Genomic DNA, 15,396 nt, shown 5'->3' with positions numbered 1-15,396 from the left:
GCTACCACACCTGGTTAATTTTTTGTATTTTTAGTAGAGACGGAGTTTCACCATGTTAGCCAGGATGGTCTCGATCTCCTGACCTCGTGATCCACCCTCCTAGGCCTCCCAAAGTGCTGAGATTACAGGCGTGAACCACTGCACCCAGCCCTTATGGTTTTCATTTTTATATGAGGAAACTGAGGCTGTTATTTTATCCTTTGGATTCTAGAATAAAAGCCTGACTATCCTTTTAATATATTTTTATTATTTGCATGAAAAACATTTTCATCACTATTAGATCATCCAAGCAGATCTTTGTGCCCTTTCACAAGTAGCTTTTATTTCATCTATAGTAATTTAACCCAAGATTATCAGGACAAGAAACCACATACTGAGGGAAGGTAATGGGATGGATATGAAGAGAATGAGGACAAAGGAAAAGGATAACCCAAGCACCACTGGTGCTTATATTTAACTGATAAATTGGTTTCCCTGCCTAGAAGATAAGCTTTTGACCCCATCTCTTGTAATGACAACAATAAAGTAAACAACATCAGCAACAACAAAACACACTTGTAGTAGAAGGGCTTGCTATGTGCCATTCATTATTCAAAGTGCTCAATGTATAACTTCTTTTTTTGTTTTAGATAGGGTCTCGCTCTGTCACCCAGGCTGCAGTACAGTGGATCAAGGTATAACGTTTAATAAATTAACTCATTCACAAGAATTACTGAAGCACTCTTATATAGTCATCATTTCTATGTTGCTTTCTTTTATCTGAATAGTCACAGCTGAAAGAATTTACCACACAGTTCAATACCAGTAATTTTTAGGGCAAATATATTAATGGTTATTGGTACCTGAAATGCAAGTTTCAAACATGTTTCACATTAGAATTCTAGGCTTTATTTTTTTTTTACTACTCCAGGAAAAAGAGTTCAGAGTTCTTTTTTTCCCTATTTTTCTGTTGAGCTAGAGATATATGAATCACTTTATGGTAAAAGATTAGATGTCTTGAATCTGGACATGCCCTACTTCCTACTTTTAAATGTCATTATTTAGAGAAATTCCTGTACCTATTCTAAAAGGGCTCAGGTGGCCCTGATGTAAGATTAAGTAATGTCATCTTATTTAATGATTTCAAAAGCATCAGGCATTAGATTTTGTTGCCAACTCAGTAAACCTCTTCCTCAAAATGATATTGGTAAAAAGTAGAACAGATGCATAACAGCTGGCTCATGAACTTCAACATCTCAGCAATTTCTTGGCAGTACTATCAATGTTTTTCCCTGAATACAAAACCTAATTGGTTAGTGTTGTACAACTCTGGGGGTAGAAGTCTTAAATACACTACTTAGTTATCAATTTTCAAATTATAATTCACACAATGGGTGGTAGATTCTTAGGGACTTACAGTTCAGTACTGCTTTATTTTCCATGAGTATGACTTGTAGGTTACAGAACTTTCCCTTAATTAGTTAGCCTGCAAAGAGTCATTTCTTTCCTAAGTTTTATCCAACAGTATAATATTTTTATGGTTGAGTTGTAAAACTTTTGAAATATAATTTTATAAAGGGAAGCAACAAACTCTAGTTTCAGTTCAACCATCTGCCTTTAATAAATACATGCTCCTTTCTTTCCTGCAAACCCTGACATTTTCTTCCTATGACCCAAGGTCGAGAGAGAGAGAGAGACTGATTGTTTTTAAAAAGACTATTAATAAATCATCACTGTGAAAAAATAGCTATAATTGAAGCACATGTGTCTCTGAGAAACAGTGATAAGTCAGAAGTCTACTTTTAAATATGCTTTTCCTTTTAAATATGCTTTTCTGATATTTACTACTGTCTTCATTAATGGCTTTCCCGCATCTGAAGTCAAGGCAAGCTTTTCAGGACCACGGACAGAAACACACTACTCCCAGTAAACTCCTCATCGCATATGGCAACATGGACTATTGAGTTTTGAATGACAGTTATATGCATTCATCTTCATTTGGGGGGGCCATCTGGTTTGTTCATACCGCTGGGATTTCAAAACTCAATGAAGATGGATATCGCCTAGGACACTTGATGCCTTCAGGCTGACGAAGGACAAATGTGCGTGTCTAATAAACAAAATACAGTACCTTTAAAAATCACTGTGTCACCATATTCGGTAATAATTATGTTTTCCTTAATTCAATAATTTTGCGTTTTAGGGGCAGAGTGACAGGATCCATCAACATTTGGTTTCTTCCTTGTTCCTTCAGGGAGATTGATAGAGCGCCCACCAGCATCATTGGGCCCTATTTTATAACTCAATTCATTTCCTTTACATAAACTGTTTTGAGAACTGTGAAGAGAATGTTCAGGAGTGCTATCTTGTAAACCCAAAGTAGAAATAAAGGGGCAGAATCTGAAATGTGCCAAGTGGACATGTTAGAAGATAAAATGTAGACTCTTAGTTATGAAAGAAATTAGCTTGGATATACTGTTCTTGAGGAAATTTATATCAAGACATGGAAAGAAAGATATAAATATATAGAGAAAATTATTATATTTATGTCAAATAGAAAAACTTAATGAAGATGAGTCAAGGAAACAGAATGAAGAGTATACTTTTTGCTTTAAGATTTTATCACTTTATGTCTATCTATAAAATTTTGTCTCTAATTTTCCAATTTTGAGGAATGGATTACAATTTTATGCTTGTTGGATAGAGGTAAGTGAGGCATTGTGACTTTAAGATATTTATTTAGATCACTCTTACTTTTTATCGTAAAGTTTAGATTTTTTTTCTAAAAATCAAAGAACATTTATTCAAATGTTCCTGGTTCCAGCAAGTAAAGCAATTCATCTGCTTTGCTCACTGCTGAATCTCTGCTATATAAATGAGTATCTGGCAAATACTCAATACATATTTGTTAAATAAATGAACACTTCTGACTTCTGCCTTTTAAAGTTATATTAATCCTTAAATAAAGCGTCCTCACTTACTTTTTAACTAACTCTTCTCTCACTGCCTTCATCCCTGCTGAAGGTGGTATAAGGTCAGAATGAGGGTGATTCCTTTCCTTCGAGGGTCACAGCTGACATCCCTGTAACAAAGAGAGGTTAACAAGAGAAAAGCATAACAGATGCGTTCAATAACAGTTTTATATGACATGGGAGTCTTCAGAATGAAGACTCAAAGATACAATGGAAACTATCTGATTATATGCTTAGGTTTGATGAAGCTGGAACAACCATGTAGAAATGTGATGAGATAAAAAGGGTAAGCTCTAGTAGTAACAGACTGAGCAGGGAAACCTCAGCAAGGCCTGTCTGTTTAGATTCCTCTTGACCTCTCTATTGTAGCATTTCTTCCCCCTAGGGATGGAGTAGGATTCCTCTGGAATGAGGGTAATTTTTTTACAGCTAGCTGTTTCATAGAAAGGTGGGGGAAAGTTAGGGTAATATTTTTAAGCTTTATGGCTTCCTTTAGGGAAAAGGGGTCTTGGTTCTGTGAACCACCTTGAGGCAGAGGAATTCTAGTTTCTGTGGCTAGCCTCAGGGGAGAATAATAAGTGAGAGACAAGAGGTCACGGGAAGGTCAGAGAGAGAGTTTCCTTCCGGGGTCTTCATGTTAGGGTATCATTTTCTGAATTCCAGCAATGGCATGTCTCTCCTTTAAATTCCCATAGTGCTGTGTGTGTGGCTTCCTTGTGGCACTTACATTATTCTGAGTTGGAGCAAAGAAAGTTATGTAGGTATTTTGTTTCCATTACTTGAATACAGTCTACAGGAGAGTAGTAAGTGTGCAATTTGAACCTCGTAGGTGCTCAGTGAATGTATTTTTAATGAAATTAAAATTTTAGCTTCAATTCTCTGCACTGACCAGATATCCCAGAGAATTCCTTGCCCACAGCCCTCTTCTTGCTTTATGATAACTCTCTCCCAGAATGGGCCAGGGCTCTGTCACCCACTTTTTTTTTTTTTTTTTTTTTGAGAAGACATCTTGCTATATCACCCAGGCTGGAGTGCAGTGGCACAATCTCGGCTCACTGCAGCCTCTGTCCTCCATCACCCCCTTTTCTAAATAATAATAATAATTATTATAGCCAACATTATTAAGCACTGATCTGATTCCTTTAACTTCATTATCATTTTATTTTTGTACTATGGGCTATTATTATTCCATTATTATAATGGAAAAAATTGAGCTAAATAGAAGATAAATAAAACTTCACATAGCTTGTAATATAGCAAAGTGGGATCTGAAATCAGCTCTGTTTGATGAAATGCAGGTCAAAAAAGGGATTTTTAAATTGGTACTAAAAAAAAATAAAACCCATGAAACCCTGAGAGGAACATGTTAGAATCCTGAATTATTGAAGTTCGAAAGTTCTAAAATAAATGTTTTTAGATTTACCTAATTTCAAAACTTGCATGTGCTCAGAATATTTTTAAACACAGAAAAGATTTTATTCAGCCAATTTGACTGATGCTGATAATTTCTTCATGACAAAAGAGGGGAGCTGCTTTGTGCCATTTCTGAATTAAACGGTATTATTTGTTCTTTACGTCACCCTTAGTTTTATTTCACATATACATATGCATCTCACATGACCCAAATAATAATTTTGCCTGCTGTCACTGGCTTTTAGAGCTATGATTTCCAATAGAAGAAAGGACTAAGGAAAAAAATCTTTAAAGCCTTCTGAAATGAAGTCTTTATTTACAAAGTTATGTAGCTGCGTAACTGTTGCAGATAGATTTGTATTCAATGTATTTGGAAGCTTATGTGCATTTCTTACTTCTGCCTTTGATCCCTCTTCTCCTAAAATGTATGCACTTATTCTCCGCTTACTTTAGGATTTCAATTCTGTCTTGGAGATACTGTCCTGATAGTCTGAGTCATTGGTCCTGTTCTCAATAAAGTATAGAAGATGGATAGCTTTACCACTTTCCTTCAGCTCTTATAAATCTAATAAATGGTTTCATCCATATTGCCTCTCTTGGAATCCATCACATTGCCTTGGCTGGTTTTTGTTACAGATAAGAAAGGGGAACGTTTGCCAACCTTGATATTGATGAAACTGAAACAGCTACTCTAATAATTCTACATCTGCGCAACTTTATTCTTATTGTTCAGTGGGCAATGAGTGCCATACCCTACATAAAAAAAAATGTAGCCAGAGCAATAAGGAATCAGATATTGTCAGGTCATTTGGTGCCTAAATTATTCTGGGGGCTCCTGAGGGTTAAAAATGAGTTCATGGCAACTGTGGCAAAATCCTGGGGGCAGCTCTTCCCTCCAGACAGTCAGATGAGGCGAGACAAACTTTCTGAAGTTGTCTAATTTCTTTATTGAAAAACAGGGAAACTGCTTCATCAGAATGAACTTCCTATGAATAATCATTTCTAAAATTAGGAGACACAATATGCTTCAACATAAGAAACAAATCACAAGAACCAGACCCTAAGCAAGAAATGTTTTCTTTGCTTTACCCCAAGTCTCACTTATTTTATATTTTGTTTAAGCATATGTTTTGCAAAATTAATTTCTTCCCTCACACTCTCCATAAGGACTCTTTGCAGATGTAGTAATGATTTTTCAACCCCCACGAGACTGAATTAGGTTATTTTAGACCTGAAAGGGTTTTCTAAAATTATTATTATTAAAGGCAAGTAAGAGCAAAACAAAAAGAAAATTTTAAAAAGCTATTTGTTAACCTGCCCTGACTGCTCTTTAAGTACACTGAGATAATTTACAAATGTAAATCATGCTAGAAAATGCAATCATGCCATGAGTTTAATAGAACTCTTGGCCAGGCACAGTGGCTCACATCTGTAATCCCAGCACTTTGGGAGGCTGAGGCGGGTGGATCACAAGGTCAGGAGATCGATGGCCAACATGGTGAAACCCCATCTCTACTAAAATACAAAAAAACAAAAAACAAAAAAACACATTAGCTTGGCATGTTGGTGCGCATCTGTAGTCCCAGCTACCCGGGCAGCTGAGGCAGGGGAATCACTCGAACCCAGGAGGCAGAGGTTGCAGTGAGCCGAGATCATGCCACTACACTCCAGCCTAGCGACAGAGCAAGACTCCGTCTCAAAAAAAAAAAAAAAAAGAACTCTCTCCACTTGTACAATTACATAATTGATATGCTTCTTGATCATGTCTTCAGGGATTTTCAAAGTCCTCAAAGACATTTTTTATGTCTCTTATGTTTAAAAAAATTAAGATAAGCCTTACTGGTGTCTACCTGGTACACCACAAGTGAGGACAATATCTTTGTGTTGTTCTGAATTATCAGAGCACAAAAACACATTAAGGAAGCCCAACACACTCACATTTGCCACTTGGTTTCTCACTGACAACAGTAGAGCAGCCCCAGTTGTTCCCAGCAGCTGTTTGGTGAAGAGCTGCCTGAGCTGAAATGCCTTCCAGCTGATGGTGGTCCCCAGGAGCCAGAAGACAATCACCAAGCATAGGAATGGAGGCCAGTTCCAAAGGGAGAGAAACCCAAAGCCCAGAGAACCAAGGAAACCACTCCCATCCTGCCTTTGCCCCTTAGAGGAAAATAGAACTCTGTAAGCCTGTTCATTCTCAGCCTGCCCTCTCGAGGGCTTCACCTTTATAATGAGCTAGACTGGAAGAGGAGATTCCATTTCGTTCCAAATGAATTATCATTATAATAGGCATCTAGGCTGCCCATCAAAGATCCCAGAACTGGGGTAGCAGGGAAGCACAGTGGGTAAGAGGAGAGGGGAGAAATTTACATACAGAGATAAGCATGGACACTCATTAAGAGAACAGGCTTTTGCTTCAAAAAGACATGAACTCGGCACAGGTCACCTGCCTGTTAAGTATGTACAGCGTGTGCTTATTTGATGATGAAAATCAGAGGATGGCTATTTGAATGGAAATGAATTTTAATAAGCGTTTGAGGCAGAAGAAGCAGCAACCCTTCATTCTCCCCTCTATCACCAGGCACCTTCTTGACCATCATTACCACAGAGGAAAGAATGCCGGCATGCTAATCATCCAGTGAAGAATACTCTCTCTCCTCCTCAGTCTTTGTGGGTGTTCATTAACCTTGTGGGCTCCTTAGCCAGCAGAGCACAGCTGTCCCAGGGAAATTTCCATATCCCTTAAGAAAAGCAGGATGTCAGTTAGCGTTCAGGGATCCAGCCTATAGAAAAAAAGTGGGAGAAATCTCCCTGAGGAATGAAAGTAAGACTATTAGCGTTCAGCACTTACGTTGCACTATTTTAAAACTTGTAAAATTTTGCACTTACTTTGCACTTTTATAAAATTAAGTATAATATGGTTATTTATTACTCTTTTTGAAAAAAATCTGGACAGACAAAAGAATTGTCCTAGTATTGGAAACTCTCATCTCCGCTTCCAGACTGAAATGAAAACCAAAATAAACATCCTTGGATTATCTATCTCTTATTGGTACTTAAACATACAAGACAGCACAGAAACATTCTGGTGACCTTAAGAGGTCATGAAATCTATCCTCTTACTCCACACAAAATCACTTAAAATTTCTCTGATAATGACAACACAATCAATTAAATACATTTTCAAAGAACATTCACTTGAAAATGGCAGTCATTTGGGAAACCGTGGGTTCTCTAGTAACTGCCTTTTCCCAATGTCCACACTAATTCCTGTGGTTATTGTTGTTGTTATTGTTTTTCTTCTGTGCACAAATCCTAAGTTTGTAAGGTCATTGACCCTAAGTTGGTCCAAGCTCATTAAGTCTGGCCTTAAAGGCACTACCAGCACGGTTGAACCTCTTCTCAAAAACTTGGTAACATATTTTTTTTTCCATCCATGACCATCTCTAATGGGTCATTAAAGTCAGCAAGTCTTTTCTGGTTTATTTAATACTAAATTGTGCTTCTTTTTTTTTTTCTTTTTTTGAGACGGAGTCTCGCTCTGTCGCCCAGGCTGGAATGCAGTGGCATGATCTCAGCTCACTGCAACCTTTACCTCCCAGGTTCAAGCAATTCTCCTGAGTCTCTCGAGTAGCTGGGGTTGCAGGCATGAGCCATCATGCCTGTAATCCATGCTAATATTTTTGTATTTTTAGTAGAGATTGGATTTCACCATGTTGGCCAGGCTGGTCTCGAACTCCTGACCTTGTGATCCACCCCCCCTTGGCCTCCTGAAGTTCTGGGATTACAGGCATGAGCCATGGCACCTGGCCTTTAAATTGTGCATTTTTATGATAGAAAGAAATAAAATACTTCAATTGCCTAATAGTGGAATATCTAATGTCTTTAATATCAAGAAGTAAACATTGCCATCAGCAAAAGGTGTGAGCTGTCGGCAATCTACATATTATGGTGTTACAGACAATGTCACTGACTGGGCTGTTGACCAAAGCATTGGAGAGAGAAAGGGATTCAGCATGTTCTAGTAAGCTTTTTCTCTCCTACTCCTAAGCAAGTAAGTATTGCATTCTTAAACACATTTGCAAATGGATGTCTGCAGATATGCGTGTTAACCATAGATTTTTTTTTTAATTTGAGGATTTGCCTTATGAGAATTAAGACTTAATCACTGAGATTTTACCATGCAGTCTTCAACATCCTATAATGTTTTTACTAAATCTCAAATTAATATAGAATAAAGCAAGAGATAGCAAGCACATAGGGATCCCCACCAAAATGTAAAAAAAAAAAAAAAATTCATTTGCCCCCTCCCTTGGAAACTTTAATTTACCTTTTTTTTTCTTTTTTCTTGGAAGGTTGTTTTAAAAAAAATTTGCAAATTTAATTAAGTTGTTCTCTTTTACCTTCTTTTTCTCTTGAGCAACTGTTTTACTGACGCTGCCCCTCGGGTCCCAGAAGTGAGGAGGGTAGAATGCCAAAGAACTGGGGCTCAGAAAGGTCTCAGTCATTTCCTCCCCATTATCTCCCTGTTCAGCTGCTCAGGCTCTGACAGCCTAACAAGGTGCTAATGGGCCATACGTTCTAGCCCAGTTCACAGCAGGTTGTTTCAAATGGGTTGAGGAGGTTGATTTGCATTCGAAATCTTCTCTCCCTCACTTGCTTTTTTGTTTGGCCCCTTGATTTCTGCTCCCCAGACACCCTTCGAGGTTGACTTAGAATGGAACAAAATCACATCGGTTCAGAATTTGAATTGCCTGAGTTTGGATTTTAAATGTGCCCCATTATTTCATCAAGTTCTGGTGGAGGGGGGAGGAATGAAGGGAAATAAAAGAGAGCAAAGAGATTTTAAAATGAAAGGGAGAGATGATGACAGATGGATGCAAATGTTCCTTTTAAGTGGAGAGGAGCAGCTGATGTAGGGGCATGAAATTGAATTAGTACATCTGTGGCTGGATGCGTGTCATTCAGCTTCATATTTTCTACTCCACAGGAGTTTGGTTACCTTGTGATGAATGAGTTCACTTTCACAGGGCCAGGAATACTTCCCTGCACACAAGATGGAGACCCTTTTCTTCAAAGCGGAGCTGCTTGTGGAAAAGCCTATCATACCAGGGCGGCCCTCTAACCTCTTGATACGTATCACCCCTGGAAGGAGGAGTTGGCAATTGTTGAAACTCTAGTTCCTAAAGTCAAAGGGAGGTAAGAGGGATATGAAATAGAAGTCAGCACGTTTTCCAAGGAGACAGTGTTTACGAGTGGCCTGCGGTGTGCTGGCAAGTGAACAATCTGCTTCTGAAAACCCTGCCCGCGTGCGCTCGAAGTGCTCAGGATCCGTAAATGTTTACAACCACTTCCAGGGAGTAATGGGATGAGGCTGTTTCTTCAGGACCAGGCTCTGGGGGTGCTCCCCATAAATAACCAACACAAGTTTCCACTTCCCTTTTGAAAGCCCAGCAGTTCTCCAGCTTCAGGGCCACTGCCAGGAAGGTTTATGGCTCCGTTCTGCTCCTAGCTCTATATTTTTCTCTACTTCATCTTGGATCTCACTTCCCGTTCTTTTGAAGGAAACCAAACTATTTCACCCCAAAATACGCTTTTTTGATATATTTTAAGATGGCTATTCAGAAGGGCTGGAAATACAGGAATAACTGAAAAGCTGTCTTTTCGGGGGAGATTTGCATCTGTAGAGTGAATAGACATTGATTCAGCCAGGCTTCTTCAGAGACCTTTCCTTGTCCAGATCTAGGCAAGATTAAATAAAAGTCTGACACCTTTAAAGGTCTGAAAGAAACATTTACCATCTATTCTCTTAGAGGGTTGTTACCTGTGTGGTTTCACCTATATAACAAGGCCATCTTTGCTAGCCAGGCCTCCTCTTCTCCCTCTGATGACCTGTCTTGCCACTATCAACTGATTTACCAACCATAACATGTTTTTGGCCCTACTCCAAGCCCCCATTCTTTTTGTAACTTCAAGGTGGTATAAAGCATCAACCATCTGGTTATTTCTTTGAGATCTTATATTTTGTAAGATTCCTGTGCATGTTAATAAATTTGTATACTTTTTATCCTATTAATCTGCCTTTTGTCACTAGATTCTCAGCCAAACTTCGGAGGCCAAAAGTTTTCCCTTGTGTCCTAAACTTTCTTTTGCCCCAGAGCTAAAAATCTAAGACAGTTGTCCCCCATCCAGTAAGGTGTAAGTCACAAGCCTAATTGTCATAACCTTGCTTTGTAAAAGCCAAATAAATGAAGAGGGCATTGTTACTCAGAACCAGTTGCATGAAACTTAAACAGACAAAAAAACTGTTTAAAGCAAAAGTTAATTTCTGGATATTTGCAACAGATCTGAGAATCCCCTTTGCCCACTGGCCAGGGCAGTATTGGAACTGTGCTCACAGGGTTAACGAGAATTACATGCCAGCTTCTGGAAAAAAATATATAATTATCATTAAACATCAATCAGACTGCACTCTGGCCTACTTCCTTATAACTGAAAATCATGTAGCACTAGATACTGACAATTTACATCCCCATTGTTTGTATAGATGGGATTTCTGATGTTAAAATCATCCTTTAGTTTAATAACTGATTTACATCCCCATTGTTCCCGTTAGCAATGGAGAATCCATCTGGGTGTGCAGCAACTTGATTCTTGACTTCTGGAGGGGAGAGAATTCAGCTGAGGGGTATAATGCAGAGTCAGAGACTAAGGCAAGTTTTTGATCAGGAGTGAAAGTTTATTAAAAAAATATTAGAGCCAGAACAAAAGGAAGTGTGCTTGGAAGAGGGCCAAGTAGGCCACTTGAGAAATCCAAGGGTGCCATCTGACCCTTGACCTGGGCATGGTTCTGGGGTTTGCATTTTTTCTTCCCTAATTTTTCCTTGGGGTGGGCTGTGCACATGCACAGTGGCCTGCCAGCACTTGGGAGGGGCCACATGCAGTGTGTTTACTGAAGTGGTGCACATGCCCACTTGAGGCGTTTTTCCGTTATCAGTTGAGTCTTCCTAGGGGAAGGTCCTATACTGGTTAAACTCTGCCATTTTGCCTCTTAGTGGACATGCTTGAGCCCATTCACCCAACTCCTGAGATCTTATTGGGAAGCTGCTGGTCACCAGCTTCAGGTGTTTTCTTTCTATTGGGAGACTGTCTTTCCTTGGCACCAGCTACAACCAATTATTATTTTAGAGAAACAATTTAACAACTGCCTGACAATCACTTGATGGTCGCCTGACATTTCTGGCGAATTGCTCTGCTCTTACCCTGCTCTTGTTTGCCTAACTACCTACTCTATCATTCTTAAAGACAAGACCACTGATGTTAGAATGAAAGACTTGTTTAAAAATGCCTAAGATGTTTATCAGACTCAGAATTCCAGTGAAGCAGCTGACACCAACCAGTTTAAAGACCTCCACAGAAAAACCAAATCAGTATAAAATACAATTTCATCACTTCCCTCTTCCATGACTGCATCCTACATTCCTTGATCAATCAACAATCCCCACACCTCAACCCATTACAAACCCCTTAAAATCCCTAGCCCCAAACTCTCTGGGGAGGAGGATTTGGGGTTTCCCACCATCTCCTCATTTTGCTGCCCTGTGATGTTTAAACTCTCTCTGCTAGAACCCTTGGTGTCAGTGTACTGACTTGCCACAGCTCAGGCAATGGACCTGTTAAGGTCACAGTATTCTATGAGTGGTCCCCAAAATGTCTCAGAGAATCGGTGTGTGGGATCACTCTTGTGGGCTGAATGCTTATGTCCCCTCAAATTTCATACATTAAAATCTTTTTTTTTGTTTTGTTTTGAGAAGGAGTCTTGCTCTGTCACCCAGACTGGAGTGCGATGGCGCGATCTTGGCTCACTACAACCTCCACCTCCTAGGTTCAAGCGATTCTTCTGTCTCAGCCTCCTGAGTAGCTGGGATTTCAGGCACACACCACCATGCCTGGCTAATTTTTGTATTTTTAGTAGAGACGGGGTTTCACCATGTTGGTCAGGCTGGTCTCAAACTCCTGACCTTGTGATCCACCTGCCTTGCCCTCCCACAGTGCTGGGATTACAGGCGTGAGCCACTATGCCCAGCCTAAAATCTTAAAAAATATATTGTTAGAGACAGGGTCTCACTCTGCTGGCTAGGCTGGAGTGCAGTGGCACGATCATTGCTCACTGCAGCCTTGCACTCCTGGGCTCAAGTGATGCTCCTGACTTGGCTTCCCAAAGTGCTAGGATTACAGATATGAGCCACCCCAAACTGCCTGATACGTTAAAACCTAATCTCCAGGGTGATCATATTTGGAGGTGGGGCCTTTAGGAGGTGATTCTGTCATGAGGGTGGAGTCCTCATAAATGAAATTAGTGCCTTTATAAGAAGAAACCAGAGAGCTAGCTTGCTTTCTTTCAGCCGTGTGAGGGTACAACAAGAAAGTAGTAGTCCGCAACCTCAAAGACAGCCTTCACCAGAACCTGACCATGCTAACAGCCTGATTTTGGACTTTTAGGCTGCAGAACTGTAAAAAATGAAATTCTGTTGTTTGTAAGCCATCCAGTTAAGAAAAAAGTAATAATAATAAGGCAGTCTGGGTCCTGTGAAGTATGCAAAACTTACCAGGCCCAGAAAGACATGAATATAGGACTTCAGTAGGAGGGGGCACATCCATGCCCAGGGCTGACTGTTTAACGCTTTCTTTGCCCCCAACTGGCTGCCTCGCCCATTATCTTCATGTTCCTGGAATCTGTGATATAAAGTACAATGCAGAGCCCATCAACAGCTTAGGTTATTTCTGTGTAAATTATGGAGGAACTGCCTCTTATTTTTCCTTGAAAATCCACTTGTAACTGCTGCTAATCAGAGTGTATATTCACAGCAACTTGAATCTATGTTTCCGGGTGGCCATCCTCAAGCTTTGGGGTCAAATAAACTCTATACTTAAATCATATTTTCTGAATCTCATTATTGAAAGTTGACATAGTCTATGGTACTTTGTTATAATAGCTTAAACTAAAACAATCACAAATAAAATTTGTGTTTTCTTTTTTAAAGACATTATCCCTTGTCAACTCAAATCCATTAAAAAATAAGAAAAACAATTAACGTAAAAGTATCGTCATGATAATAATTTCTTATCTAGGTAAAAGAGCCACTAAAGCCTCTTTAACCCACTGAACTGTTTCACGGACTTGAAAATCAAGCTGAAGACTCATACTTTTTTTTTTTTTTTTTTAACTGTTCTTACCTTGGCAAGCAAAAGCAAAATGAGGAAAAAGGCATGTCTCTTCCCTACAAACCCCAGAATTGTATGAAAAAGACCTCCAAATGGGGTTCGTCTATCAAGTGCATAAAGTTGAAGGAGGCCTAGGTGTTGCTATTCAGGTCATCTGCTTAAGTTAGCACACACCATGTGGTCTTTCTTTAGGCAATTTTCAAGTTGTCTTCTTGGATTCCTTACACTAGAAGTGCATACACAACAAAAATGAGGAAAGTATAACATCTAGGGAAAGGGAAGAAGAAAGAGGGAGTCAGTCCCCTGCAAATCCATTGGTGTGAGGTGTTCTTCCTGGATGGTCCTTCACCTTACATTTGCTTCATGCTGCCCCTTACAGCCCAGGCAAATTCCCCACAGCATTTTGCCCATAAGATCATCACCACATTGCTTGGTTCCCCTTTCAGACATGATTAGTCAGCCAGTCCATATTTAGCTCCTGTTGCTATTTCCCGGCCAAGTCTTTCATTCCCTAAACGTTTCTGATGTGGTTCTTGGAACTGTCTTCAGTGTGCTAAGCTTCGGCTGCCCCAAGCAAAATGCCTTGTCCATCTGTGCCAGGAAGATACTTGCATTGTTTTCTATCAATCTCTCTCTCTCCAAAGGAATTGGATAAGAAAGGATGTCTTATTGCATTGTTGCCACTATTCCACAATAGAAATTCTTGGGGTGGCTCTCAATAAGGAAAAATCAAGCCTGAGTTAGAAAACCATAATTGCATTGCTTTCAGTAGGCAAGACTAGACAGATATAGCACTGTGATGTATGCAGGGTATATCCTGGACTTTTTCTCACCTCCTCCTGCAGAGCGTTCTTTCTTGCTCTAGCAACCCCAGTGTGATGGTTAATTTTAGGCATCAACTTGACTGGATTAAAAGATACCCAGATAGCTGGTAAAGCATTCTTTTTGAGTATGTCTATAAGGGTGTTTACAGAAAAGAGGCACTAGGATTAGTGGCCTGAGTAAGGAGGATCAACCCTCACCCAATGTGGCCAGGCCCGGAACAATTGGTTCAGTGTCTGGATAGAACAATAAGGTCAGAGGACAGATGAATTTTCCTGTCTTCTGGAGCTGGGACACTCATCTTCTCTTACTCTTGGACATCCGGGTTCTCTGGCCTTTGGACTCTAAGATTGCACCATTGGCTCCCCAAGCTTTTGGGCCTTTGAACTTGGACTGAGCCATGCTATCAGTTTCCTTTGTTCTCCAGGTTGCAGGCTGCATATGGTGGGACTTCTCAGCCTCCATGTTTGTGTGAGCCAATTTCCATAATAAATCCTCTCTCAAACATTTCTGTTGATCCTATTGGTTCTGTTTCTCTGAAGAACTATAACTAATACACCCAGTTCCTTGCACTGTTCCCACAGGTTCCTATAACCAGCCTCACCACTTTTGCTCTCTCTGCCTTCTAGGACTTTTTTGCTACTTCTTCCCCCATCAAAATTGGACTTTCTTCTATTTAATGTCAATTTTTCTTAATTATGGTAAAGTAATTCACATAATAGCAGTTTATCTCATTGTCTCACCTGATGTGACAAACGAATGAGAATTCAAAAGAATGATTGTAACAGAATTTTGGGCCCTTGTGGGCCACTGTTGAGGTATTTTTTATATAAAGTTTGAATATATGTCCTTGCCAAATCTCTTGTTGAATTATAATCCCCAGTGTTTGAGATGGAGCCTGATAGAAAGTGTTTTAGTCATGGGGGTGGATTCCTCATGGCTTGGTGCTGTCCTTGCAATAGTGAGTGAGTACTCATGAGATCTGATT

At 39.7% G+C, this 15,396-nt stretch overlaps 1 long non-coding RNA gene across 1 annotated transcript in view; it reads right to left on the bottom strand.

The window, feature by feature from the left end:
• LOC105536427 overlaps positions 1-3,041 on the bottom strand; it is a 4,225-nt gene extending 1,184 nt beyond the window's left edge. Inside the window, exon 1 of the long non-coding RNA XR_001005587.1 lies at positions 2,961-3,041. This is a non-coding gene — a long non-coding RNA (uncharacterized LOC105536427). The remainder of the gene's footprint in view (positions 1-2,960) is intronic.
• Positions 3,042-15,396: the final 12,355 nt, after the last annotated feature.

The sequence above is a fragment of the Mandrillus leucophaeus genome, unplaced genomic scaffold (genome assembly GCF_000951045.1).
Source record: "Mandrillus leucophaeus isolate KB7577 unplaced genomic scaffold, Mleu.le_1.0 Scaffold159, whole genome shotgun sequence".
Taxonomy (NCBI): domain Eukaryota; kingdom Metazoa; phylum Chordata; class Mammalia; order Primates; family Cercopithecidae; genus Mandrillus; species Mandrillus leucophaeus.
Note: the sequence above shows the minus strand (reverse complement) of the source record. Positions and strands in the feature narration are given on the sequence as shown.